Genomic DNA, 10079 nt, shown 5'->3' on the forward strand with positions numbered 1-10079 from the left:
CCGTCCACCACTGTAACAATGACTCTGTGTCAGGTGCTGGCAGAGGACGAAGGGTTCTGTAGAATCTTGCAGAGTCCTTGGCAGGGCTTGGAATTAGCAGTGCTGAAGATGGGAGTCTGTGGGGCTGACTGGTAGATCAGTGGCAGAGCATTTACCCAGCCCTCGGCACCCCCACCACACGCACACACATACACCCTGACCACATGTACATATACACAGGAGCACGCACTCGTGGCCCCTGCTCCCCGACAGCACCCACCCTGTCCCCTCCTGCCTCACTTCCTCCCCCACTGCCCTTTGCATGTCCCCTATTCTGGGTCTGTTTGCACCTGAAGCTAGACCTGTACGGCCACAAAGAAACACAGGGTAGCCAAGCAGCCTGGAGTCAGGGCCTCCAGGCAAACTTAGATCCCAAGTCACAGCCAGATGTGAGCTTCACAGGACTTCCTCACAACAAGGAGATCTCTGACTCCGGTCCTAAGGTGGATGACCTGGTGGGAGTTTACTGTGAGGACTGACAGAGGCCACCCTTCTGAGCAACAACAGCCTAGGGTGGGTAGTCGTCTCTGAAAGTCACTCAACACATCAGGCTGAGTCCTAGCCCCTTGCTCTACCTCTCCGGACAAGACCAAAGAAAAGGGCCACACAGCTCAAGGGTACATCTGCGCAGGGCAGTGTCACCCTCCTCAGCTCAGGTCCAGGTCTGAGGAGGCCAACTCACTTCCCCTGTCTGACAAGGCCAGGCAGCGCCCACGGCTCCAGCCTGGGCCCTACACAGCAGCATGTCTCGCTCTTCCTAGACCTATATATACACTTGGTTGTCGATGCTAGGCTCCCTGTAGCTCAAGGAACTTGCCGAACACCAGCGGAGCTCAGGTGAGTGGCCCCACTTTGAAGTTCCTAGTACGGTCACCATGACACTTGCTGCGATATGTGTGTGCATCGGGAGGGGTTCCTATTCTTTCGTCTGGGTTTGTCTCCACTAGAATCTACACTGTAAACATTCACTTTCTTACATTCCAGCAAAACCGCAGCTCTTGTAAAGACACCACCGTTCTTGCCCCTGTGTCCACCTTACCCTCTTCACACTGCTCACCCTGCTGCTTCTCTGTCTGACCGTCTTCCCACCATAGGGCCTTTGCACCCGTCCCTACCTTTGCCTGTGTGAAAGAGAGGGACCTGGTGGTAGTTTACTATGGGCACTGGCTGCCACCTTCCTGAGTCACAGCCCAAGATGGCTCCCTGTTTCTGGGGACATTCAATTGGAAGCCGAGTGGCTTTTAGGAAAGGGATTCTGGAAAGATGTGTCAGATGGAGATAGGATTGGGAGCATTAAATTCCCCTGCTTGGGAAACTTCTGGAAGTTTGCAAAAGTTTCCCCTCACTTCCCTAAGTCATGCTTTTTCAAGTCAGGTGGCTACACCCTTCCTATCTTTTGGACGTTTTCCTGCCTGCCGCCATTTGTACTATTGTACGCTAAAAAGCAAGCCCAGCTCCGTAGCCCAGCTCCGTGCTCCCTTTCTTCCCTGTTTTGCATAGCACCTTTCACCACAGAACAGGACGTACTATACCCAATTGTTTGCTTATTGCCTTTCTCCCCACACCAGGATATCAGGTCTAGGCAGGCAGAGGGTTCTCGGTTCTGTCCACTGCTCTGTCATGTCCAGTGACTAAGAACGTGACAGTCACCTAGTGGATGATGTGTTGATATTTGCTAAACAAAAAAATTCACTGCAGGGGCTGGGGATTTAGCTCAGTGGTAGAGCGCTTACCTAGGAAGCGCAAGGCCCTGGGTTCGGTCCCCAGCTCCGGAAAAAAAAAAAAAATTCACTGCAAAAAACGACAACATCCACAAAAACCTGTTTCTACATAGAGACACAAAGAGATAGAAAATGCCTGGAAGGTAGGCATGGTGGTACGGGCTATGATCTCAGCACTCAGGAGGAAGAGACAGGAAGATCAGGAGTTCAAGATTATCCTCAGTTACATAGGAAGTTTGAGGAGGCCACGCTGGCCTATGAGACTTTCTCAAAACAACACAAGGCTCAGTGCTCTGCTGCCCGCCTTCCTGTCCACTACCATGTGGGAAGCAGAGACAGGCAGAACTCTGAGTTAGAGGCTAGTCTAGTCTGCAGAAGGAGTTCCAGGTCAGCCAGGAAGACCCTGTCTCAAAACAGACAGACAAAAAAACAAGCCAAAACAAAAGGATGCCTAGACGTCTCTGCCCTTCCATTTGGGTTCCCTGATTCTGGAGACATTCAACTGGAGGTCAAGTTGCTTTTACAGGAGGAATCATGGAAAGACGTCTGATGGAGGTAGGATTAAAGACTAAATGTCCCTGCTCAGGAAACTTCTAGAAGTTTGTAGGACATCTTCCCTCAACTCCTTTCCTGAGTTACTCTCTGGAATTTTGAGACCATGGATGACTGCTCCAACATGAGGCTTTCCCCTAGGTCCTCTGCCCTGGGTGGGGAGTCCTATGTCCCAGAAGGCTTGGGGAACAGGGCGGAGTGGAGCCGCCTATCAGAGCCAAACAAGACTGTCTTACGAGGAAACAGCAGAGGCCTGCTCAGGGCTTAGCAAACAGAGACACGGGTGGGGTGCAGCCAGCTTTCATGCGCACCAACCCGGGTGTATTTGAGGAAAGTCTGGCAGTCCCCATGGACACTGGGGACCTCAAATGGGTCCCCCTTCACCTGCTACACATCCTAAAATCCCTCCATTAGAGCCATTTAGGTTTCTGAAATTTTGTTTGAGACAGGGTTTTGCTGTGTTATCTTTTTTTGTTTTTGTTTTTTTTTTTTTATTCTTTGCATGGTCGTGACTGGTCTCAAAACTCAAGGTAGCTTAGAATTACAGGTAAGCTACCACACCTAGCTAGTGTCTGCTTTTAGTGTGCATATGTGTGCATACACACCGGGTGTGGGTGGAGGCCAGAGGTCAACCTGACCTACTATCATTGCTTGTTTTATGAAGACAAGATCTCTCGATAGAACCTGAGGCTCCTGCTTTTAGAGCCCCAGGGATTTGTCTGTTTCTGGCTCCAGTGCTCTGAGATTATAGTCATGGTACACGACCTTTATTTCCTGGTGCTGAACTTCAAACTCAGACCTTGCAAGCACTTTAAAGAGTAAGCCATCTCAGGGTTGGGGATTTAGCTCAGTGGTAGAGCGCTTGCCTGGCAAACGCAAGGCCCTGGGTTCGGTCCCCAGGTCCGAAAAAAAGAAAAAGAAAAAAAAAAAAAAAAAAAAAAAAAAGAGTAAGCCATCTCCCAGTCCATGGTTTTCTGCTTTTAAAATGCACTCATGGTTGCGGGTGGATGGTGGTGGTGGCCCATGCTTTTTTTTTCCCTTTTCTTTTTTTTCGGAGCTTTTAATCCCAGCACTTGGGAGGCAGAGGCAGGCTGATCTCTGTGAGTTTGAGGCCAGCCTGGTCTACGAAACTAGTTTCGGGACAGCCAGGGCTATGCAGAGAAACCCTGTCCTGGAAAAAAAAAAAAAAAAAAAAGGTGTACTCATGGGGTTGAGGGGGGCTTAGAGATAGAGGGCACGTCTAGCTTCAAGTCCAGTCCTCAGAGCCTACAAATATGAAAGACAAAACCAGCATATGCTCCTCCAGGGAGAGCTGTGTCCCACAATAGCAGCCACGTAAACCAGCTCTGAGTTTGCAGATCATCTCTGACTGTGGGCGTAGGCTGATGTAATGAGAAACAGGATGCTTCTAGGAAAAGAGGTGACCTCAGAGTGCTGTTCTCCACAGGAGTCCTCAAAATTGAGGCCTCAAGACAATGATTGAGATTTCACAGATAACCCTCGGTGTGGGTCCTAGACCTTATCTGGGGCAGGAAGTGGCTATAGGAAGCCTAAACCAACATGAAATCCCCACAGCGCAGCTTTTTTCCCCCAGGACTCGTCTTCACAGAAGTAGGTTAGTGGGACACCTCACCTACAAGGAGCATTAGGGGAACTTCGTGAGGGTTTACTGAAACCAACCACCTGAGCATCCTAGTTAAGCAAATTCACAGCACACAGCTCCCTAGCCTGCGGCAGTCATTGGCAATCCATTAAGAGGGGGACAGACCCCTTGGTCCACAGTGTTCCAGGCAGCCATAGTTGCTCTGTCAGGATTTACCCCCATGAGCCCTGGCTGTGGTGACACTTGCCCATCATCCCAGTGCTTGGGAGGCTGAGGAAAATTGCTGTGGGGAATCCAGACCAGTCTGGGATACAACATGTTCCAGGCTGCCCCTCCAGACATACCAAGACCCTGTTGGTTTTGTAGGCCGAGGTCTGTGTCTGGATGATGGAGCCAAGAGAAAGTGCCCACATGTCACACGTCAGGCAGAAGATGCCAAGCCAGCCCCGTGTGTCAACACTCGGAGTGTGAAGTCCCAGGGTGCTTGAATGACCGTATAAAATTTAGACTTTCTGAGTTCCATGAGTCAATTGGGTAGCACCGGGAGGCCCAGCACCCAGATGGGAGCTGATTCCTCACGTCCATTTGAACCTCTAGCCTCAGGACTTGTGTCCTCAGCTGAGAGAATGGTGTCTTTGCCTGATGTATAATATGGGTGACTATCTCTCGGATTAACTGCCCAGGCACAGATGGCAGAACCAGTTTGCCTTAGGGTGGTCCTGGCTCTGCACCAGTCAGCTCTACCCCTGGTCCCTGATCCACTGCTGAGGAGGAACCTTATGAAGCCTCAGTTTCTTCATCCACTAAATGGGGATAAGGGTGCCGCCCGCCCCCTGCAGCAATGTCACAAGACATCTATAAAATGTTTGGCATGGAGCCTGGCGCACAGCAGGTGCTTGCGGAGGACAGTTGGCAAGATGACCCGACTGGAGGACCTTTCCAGCTGTCAGAGGCCAGCCCGTGACCCCCACTCCCTAAGGAATTGCTGTTTCACACCTGTAGAGTAGGCACTGGAGACAGAATATATTGACCAAACTTGGAGTGTGAGAAAAGTTGTCTGTGTGGGAAATGGCAGAGGGTGTTGTTCTTGAATACTCCCTGACTAGGCCTCAAGTGCCCTGACTACCGACTCTTTGTGTGTGTGTGTGTGTGTGTGTGTGTGTGTGTGTGTGTTTGTGTGCTTGCTAGTGTGTGACTGAGGCCCCTCCCTTTCCTGTCTTTCCCAGAGAGGATTCTTAGTATCTTCTGGGACCAGGATGGGTAACCTCCTAATTTTCTCAGTTAGCGTCAGGAGAGGAATGTATCTGCCAATTCTGCTGCCTGCTGGTGCCCACATCGCTCCCTCAACCTCGGCCCCGCGTGCCCACTCATGTCACCAGAGAGGACTAGGAGGCTCTGGGTGGGAGAAAGAAAGAAAGATGTCATTCTTTTTTTTTTTTTTTTTTTTTTTTTGGTTCTTTTTTTTCGGAGCTGGGGACCGAACCCAGGGCCTTGCGCTTCCTAGGTAAGCACTCTACCACTGAGCTAAATCCCCAGCCCCGAAAGATGTCATTCTTATTGTTTATAATGATTCCGGTTTTTTTATTTTGAGACAGTCTCACTAAATGACTCAGGCTGGCCATGAGCTTGTTTCTCCCAGCCCAGCCTCCGGAGTATCTTCGAGCTTAGACCTGCAGCCTAGCCGGTGCCTGTCATCTACTGTTTGTTTCTCTCAGGTTTCTGTCAGTGAGCAATCTGAGCTTCCTCTCTACAGAGCGTTTTACCACCAGCTGCTGCTTTTCCTACCACATTATGGACAGCAGCTCATCCGAGAGAGAGAGAGAGAGAGAGAGAGAGAGAGAGAGAGAGAGAGAGAGAGAGAGCGCACTCATCCAGAATGTGCAAGGTGCTGGGTTCTAGTCCCGGCACTACAAAACAAACAGGATCTGACACGGCATGCTGCTTGGTGAAAGGCTTCGAGGCTGGATTTTATTTCCTTCTGTCGAAATTTTTTTAGTAACCATAATTTACATTTAAAAAAAGTCAGACCAGCAGACCAGCCTGGTCTAAAGTTCCAGCAGGGCTACATAGTGACACATGCGCGTGCAAATACACACACACACACACACACACACACTCAAATAGCACAATAAGCACTCTATATATCCATACTCCACCAGGAAGAGGGATAGGTATCTTTCATCCCTCCAACATGAACCCAGAGCTTTGGACACGCAGCGCGAGGGCTCTAAATCTCCAGCCCTGCTAAACTCAGTCTAAGCCAGGTGACTGGAAACCTCAGGTTGGGACTGCGGCTGTGAACTCAGCAGGCCTCCTTCACCTATCTAAGTAGACATCAGCCTAGGGTGGGGCTGGTCCATTGCTCAGAGTCTAGTCAGCTTCCTTGTTCCTCAATCCTGGGAAACCTTTCAGTCGCTGGAGAGGCTGACCCAGACCTGTCACCTGATATCAAAGGTAGTTGACCTTGATGACGCTCAGGCCCACGGGGGTGGGATAGGGGTTGACTCCCTGAGGAACTGGGCCCGATGGACAGATAGTGACCATCAAAAGTGACATTTTCCCCACATTCTTTTTATCTGTTCCGCTGCTGGGTCCTTTGGAGGAGTGGCAGCTCGTGAGTCTCCCAGAAGTCCCCAGAGGACCGGGAAGCTGTTTTGAGAGGGTAAGTCGAGGAAAAAGCACAGCAGAGACACTTGTGTCCCCACCAGCACAGTCCCTTGTCCTTTGTGACCTCTTACACTTTGGCCACCACCCTGTGGCCACAGATGCACTGCTGTCAGGGACTCTCCCGCTTCACACTGTTCTGCTGTAGCTCAGTGAGACAGACCAATGGGTGCTGAACCTGGGGCCAGCAGCTTCCCCCACCAAGGCCTCCACTTGCAGAGACTGGGAGAGGCTCTTGACATTTGGGCTGGGACAGTTCTCTGGGTGAGGCTGCTCCTGTCTCATTTAGCATATAAAGACGCCTCCTCCAGTCTGATACATTTAAAAGACTTTTGTGGGTGGGTGGGTGGGGGTTCCTCTAGTGCACGAACTCGGGAGGCAGATGCTGAAGAAGGATCCTGGGTTCAAACCCCAGGTCAGCCAGAGCTCCAGAGCATGGCCCTCAGAAATCAACATCGAGGGTGCTGGTGAAGCTGGGGGGTGTAGGCTGAGCTCACATCCAGAGAGTCTAGGATCCTGCCATAGCAGACACACATAGGTCCAGTCCATGGCTACGGGAGCGTTTCCTGCCCCACGCACTATTCCCTATCTCTGTCCCTGCTTGAAGTGGAGCCTGTTTTCTCTCCCCCTGCAGTGGAGCTGGCCCAGGGCCTCTTGTAGAATACAGTGGAAGTGATGCTGTTTGGCCTCCAAAGTCAAGTGTCGCCTTTCCCCCATGCTTGTTCATTGAGCCTTCTTTGCGGTGGTCGAGGCAGGGCCACACAGAGAGGACAGCAGCTGCTCAGTGAACTCTGTTGGTTGCCACCAGCACTAGTAGTCGGCCATGTTTGTGAAATCCTTGAGGACTCCAGCTGTGGGTCTACATGGCTTTTCTCAAAAGACTAACCCGAGAGCCTTTAACTCAGTGTTTGATTCTTGAATAGGAAGCTAAGAGAAAGTTTCTGTTTCAGGTCAGAAACCACTGGACCTTTGACCAAGAAAGTGCTATGTTTACAGCAGTGGCCTTAGAGGCCATATGCAAAGTAGAGAAACCAAGTTTAGCAAGGAGGCTCAGGCCCCAGTCCAGCCTTGGTGAGGAGACTCCTTAAGCAAGGACAGAGAGAGGAGGATACTGGGAAGGGCACAGAGCCTAGGTGGGTGTCTCAGGCCTGCAATCCCAGACACTTGAGAGGCTGAGGCAGGAAGAAGCTGGAGCTACAGAGTAAACTTAAGGCCAGATGGGGAGGCTTAGTGAGACCTTGTCTCAAAAGAAAAAAGAGAGAGCGAGAGATGGCTGGGGTTGTAGTTCAGTGGTAGATTTCCCACCTAGCATGAAGGTTAGTTATTATGCTATTGTGGAAGCAGAGGAGGTCTGACCTCCACACAACCCATATTGTGGTGTGGACACATTCACACCCCCGTACACACACACTCACACATACACACATACACACACACAGAAAATAATGATGATGATGATAATAATAATTATTTAAAACCACACACACGTGCTCACACACACATACATGCTTAGACACAGAGAGAATAATAATAATAATAATAATAATAATAATAATAATTTTAAACTATACACACACACAAAAGACACAGGAAAAGAAAAAATTAAAAAATAAGGGAGAAAGGCTAGAAAGCTGGCTCAGTGGTTAAGAACACTTGTTGTTGCAAAAGACCAGGGTTTGACTCCCAGCACCCACATGGAGGCTTACCACTTCCTCAGGCACCAGCACACGGTGTACAGACACGCACGAAGGCAGAACACTCATACACATAAAATAATAAAAATAAATAAAAAGTAAGGGTGACAAAAGTTTTCCTTTTCTTCCTGCCCAAATTGTCTCCAGCGCTCAAGGTTTAGGTTGAGTCTCATGTCTTTAAGGCCAGCCCCTTGGCAAGGAGAGTTCTGTTCCCCAAAGGACCTGATTTAGCTCTCATGTCCCCAGCAGTCTATGTGCCACTCGGTCGTCTTGCTGAGAACTGGATTTTACTTCTTACGTTGTTTGAGGTTTGAGGGCTACAGGCTGAGTGTGCAGCCTTGTGCAGGCTGAGCCTGTGCTCTGTATGTGAGCCTCGTCGTTGTTTCCTGAACGAAAATACCCCATCCTTTTCTATGTACAAATCTCCTGCTTACTAGATGTGCTGCAAATTTTTTTATTGTGGTGTCTCTTTTTAACTTTATCTGAATCGTTTTCTGTTATTGGAAAAGAATGAAAGAATTGTGTTACTGATTCCGTTGTTGTTTGTTTGAGACAAGGTCTGTCTACTTAGCCTCGATTGGCCTAGAACTTACCATGTAGCCCAGGCTAGCTTTTGCAGGTATGAACCACCATGCTAGGCTAACAGTCAAATGACCATGTTTCTTTAAAAATAAAAAAAAAAAACAAAACATTGAATTATTTTATCTGTATGTAGGGGAGTTTTCTCTACATGTATGTCTGTAGGTCACATGCAGGCCAGAAGAGGATGCAGAGTCCCCTGGAACGGGAGTTACACACGCTTGTGAGCCATTGTGAACCTTCGTGTGGGTGTTGGGAACCCAGGGTGAGCACTGTCGCCAGCCCCATCCACTTTGTGCTTTAGATTTTGCTTCTAGATCAGATCTCAAGTAGCCCAGGCTGGCCTTTAACTCAATAGCAGAGGATGACCCTGGACTTTTGACTCTCTTGCCTCTGCCTTTCAAATGCCAGGATTTCAGATGTTCCCCACACTCATCCTGCTTCCAGCATGCCACACCAAGACTCTGCCAGCTGAGCTCAGCATCCTAACTGGTTTGGTTTTCTATTTATGTTTTGGCTTTTCGAGACAGGGTTTCTCTGTGACGCACTAGCTGTCCTGGAACTCGTTCTGTAGACCACGATGACTTCAAACTCAGACATCTGCCTGTCACTGCCTCCCAAGTTCTGGGATTAAAGACATGTGGCACCACACCTGGCCTTTTGTTTTATTTATTTATTTTTTTCTTCTTTTTCTTTTTTTCGGAGCTGGGTACCGAACCCAGGGCCTTGCGCTTGCTAGGCAAGCGCTCTACCACTGAGCTAAATCCCCAACCCCTTGTTTTATTTTTTAACAGTCTCCTGAACCCCAGGCCAGCCGTGAACTCCCCTATACAGCCGAGGATGACCTTGAACTCCTGACCCTCCTGCCACTACCTCCAGAGTACTAGGGTTTCTCTTCTTTTCGGGGAGGTGCTTGGGACTGAACCCAGGACGGTGATAAGCAGGGCCCTTCCCGCTGAGCTCCATCTACAACCCTATGCCCAAGACAATCTGTGGTGGGGGCCGAGGGAGGTGCTGGTCACGTTGTCTGCTGAGTGCTAGGCTGCATTTACTTTACAGAATCTTATCTGGCTGCACACTTAGAAAATGCTTGCCTTTCTTTGGGCATGTGGCAAGTTTCAAGTTCACTTTAAAAAGATTATTTCTTGCCGGGAGAGCGTAAAAATATTCTCCTATATTTTCCTCTCCCAGTTAAACGTTGGTTGTTCATCCGTGAGCCCCGGACCC

Source organism: Rattus norvegicus, chromosome 1, assembly GCF_036323735.1.
Source record: "Rattus norvegicus strain BN/NHsdMcwi chromosome 1, GRCr8, whole genome shotgun sequence".
Taxonomy (NCBI): Eukaryota; Metazoa; Chordata; class Mammalia; order Rodentia; family Muridae; genus Rattus; species Rattus norvegicus.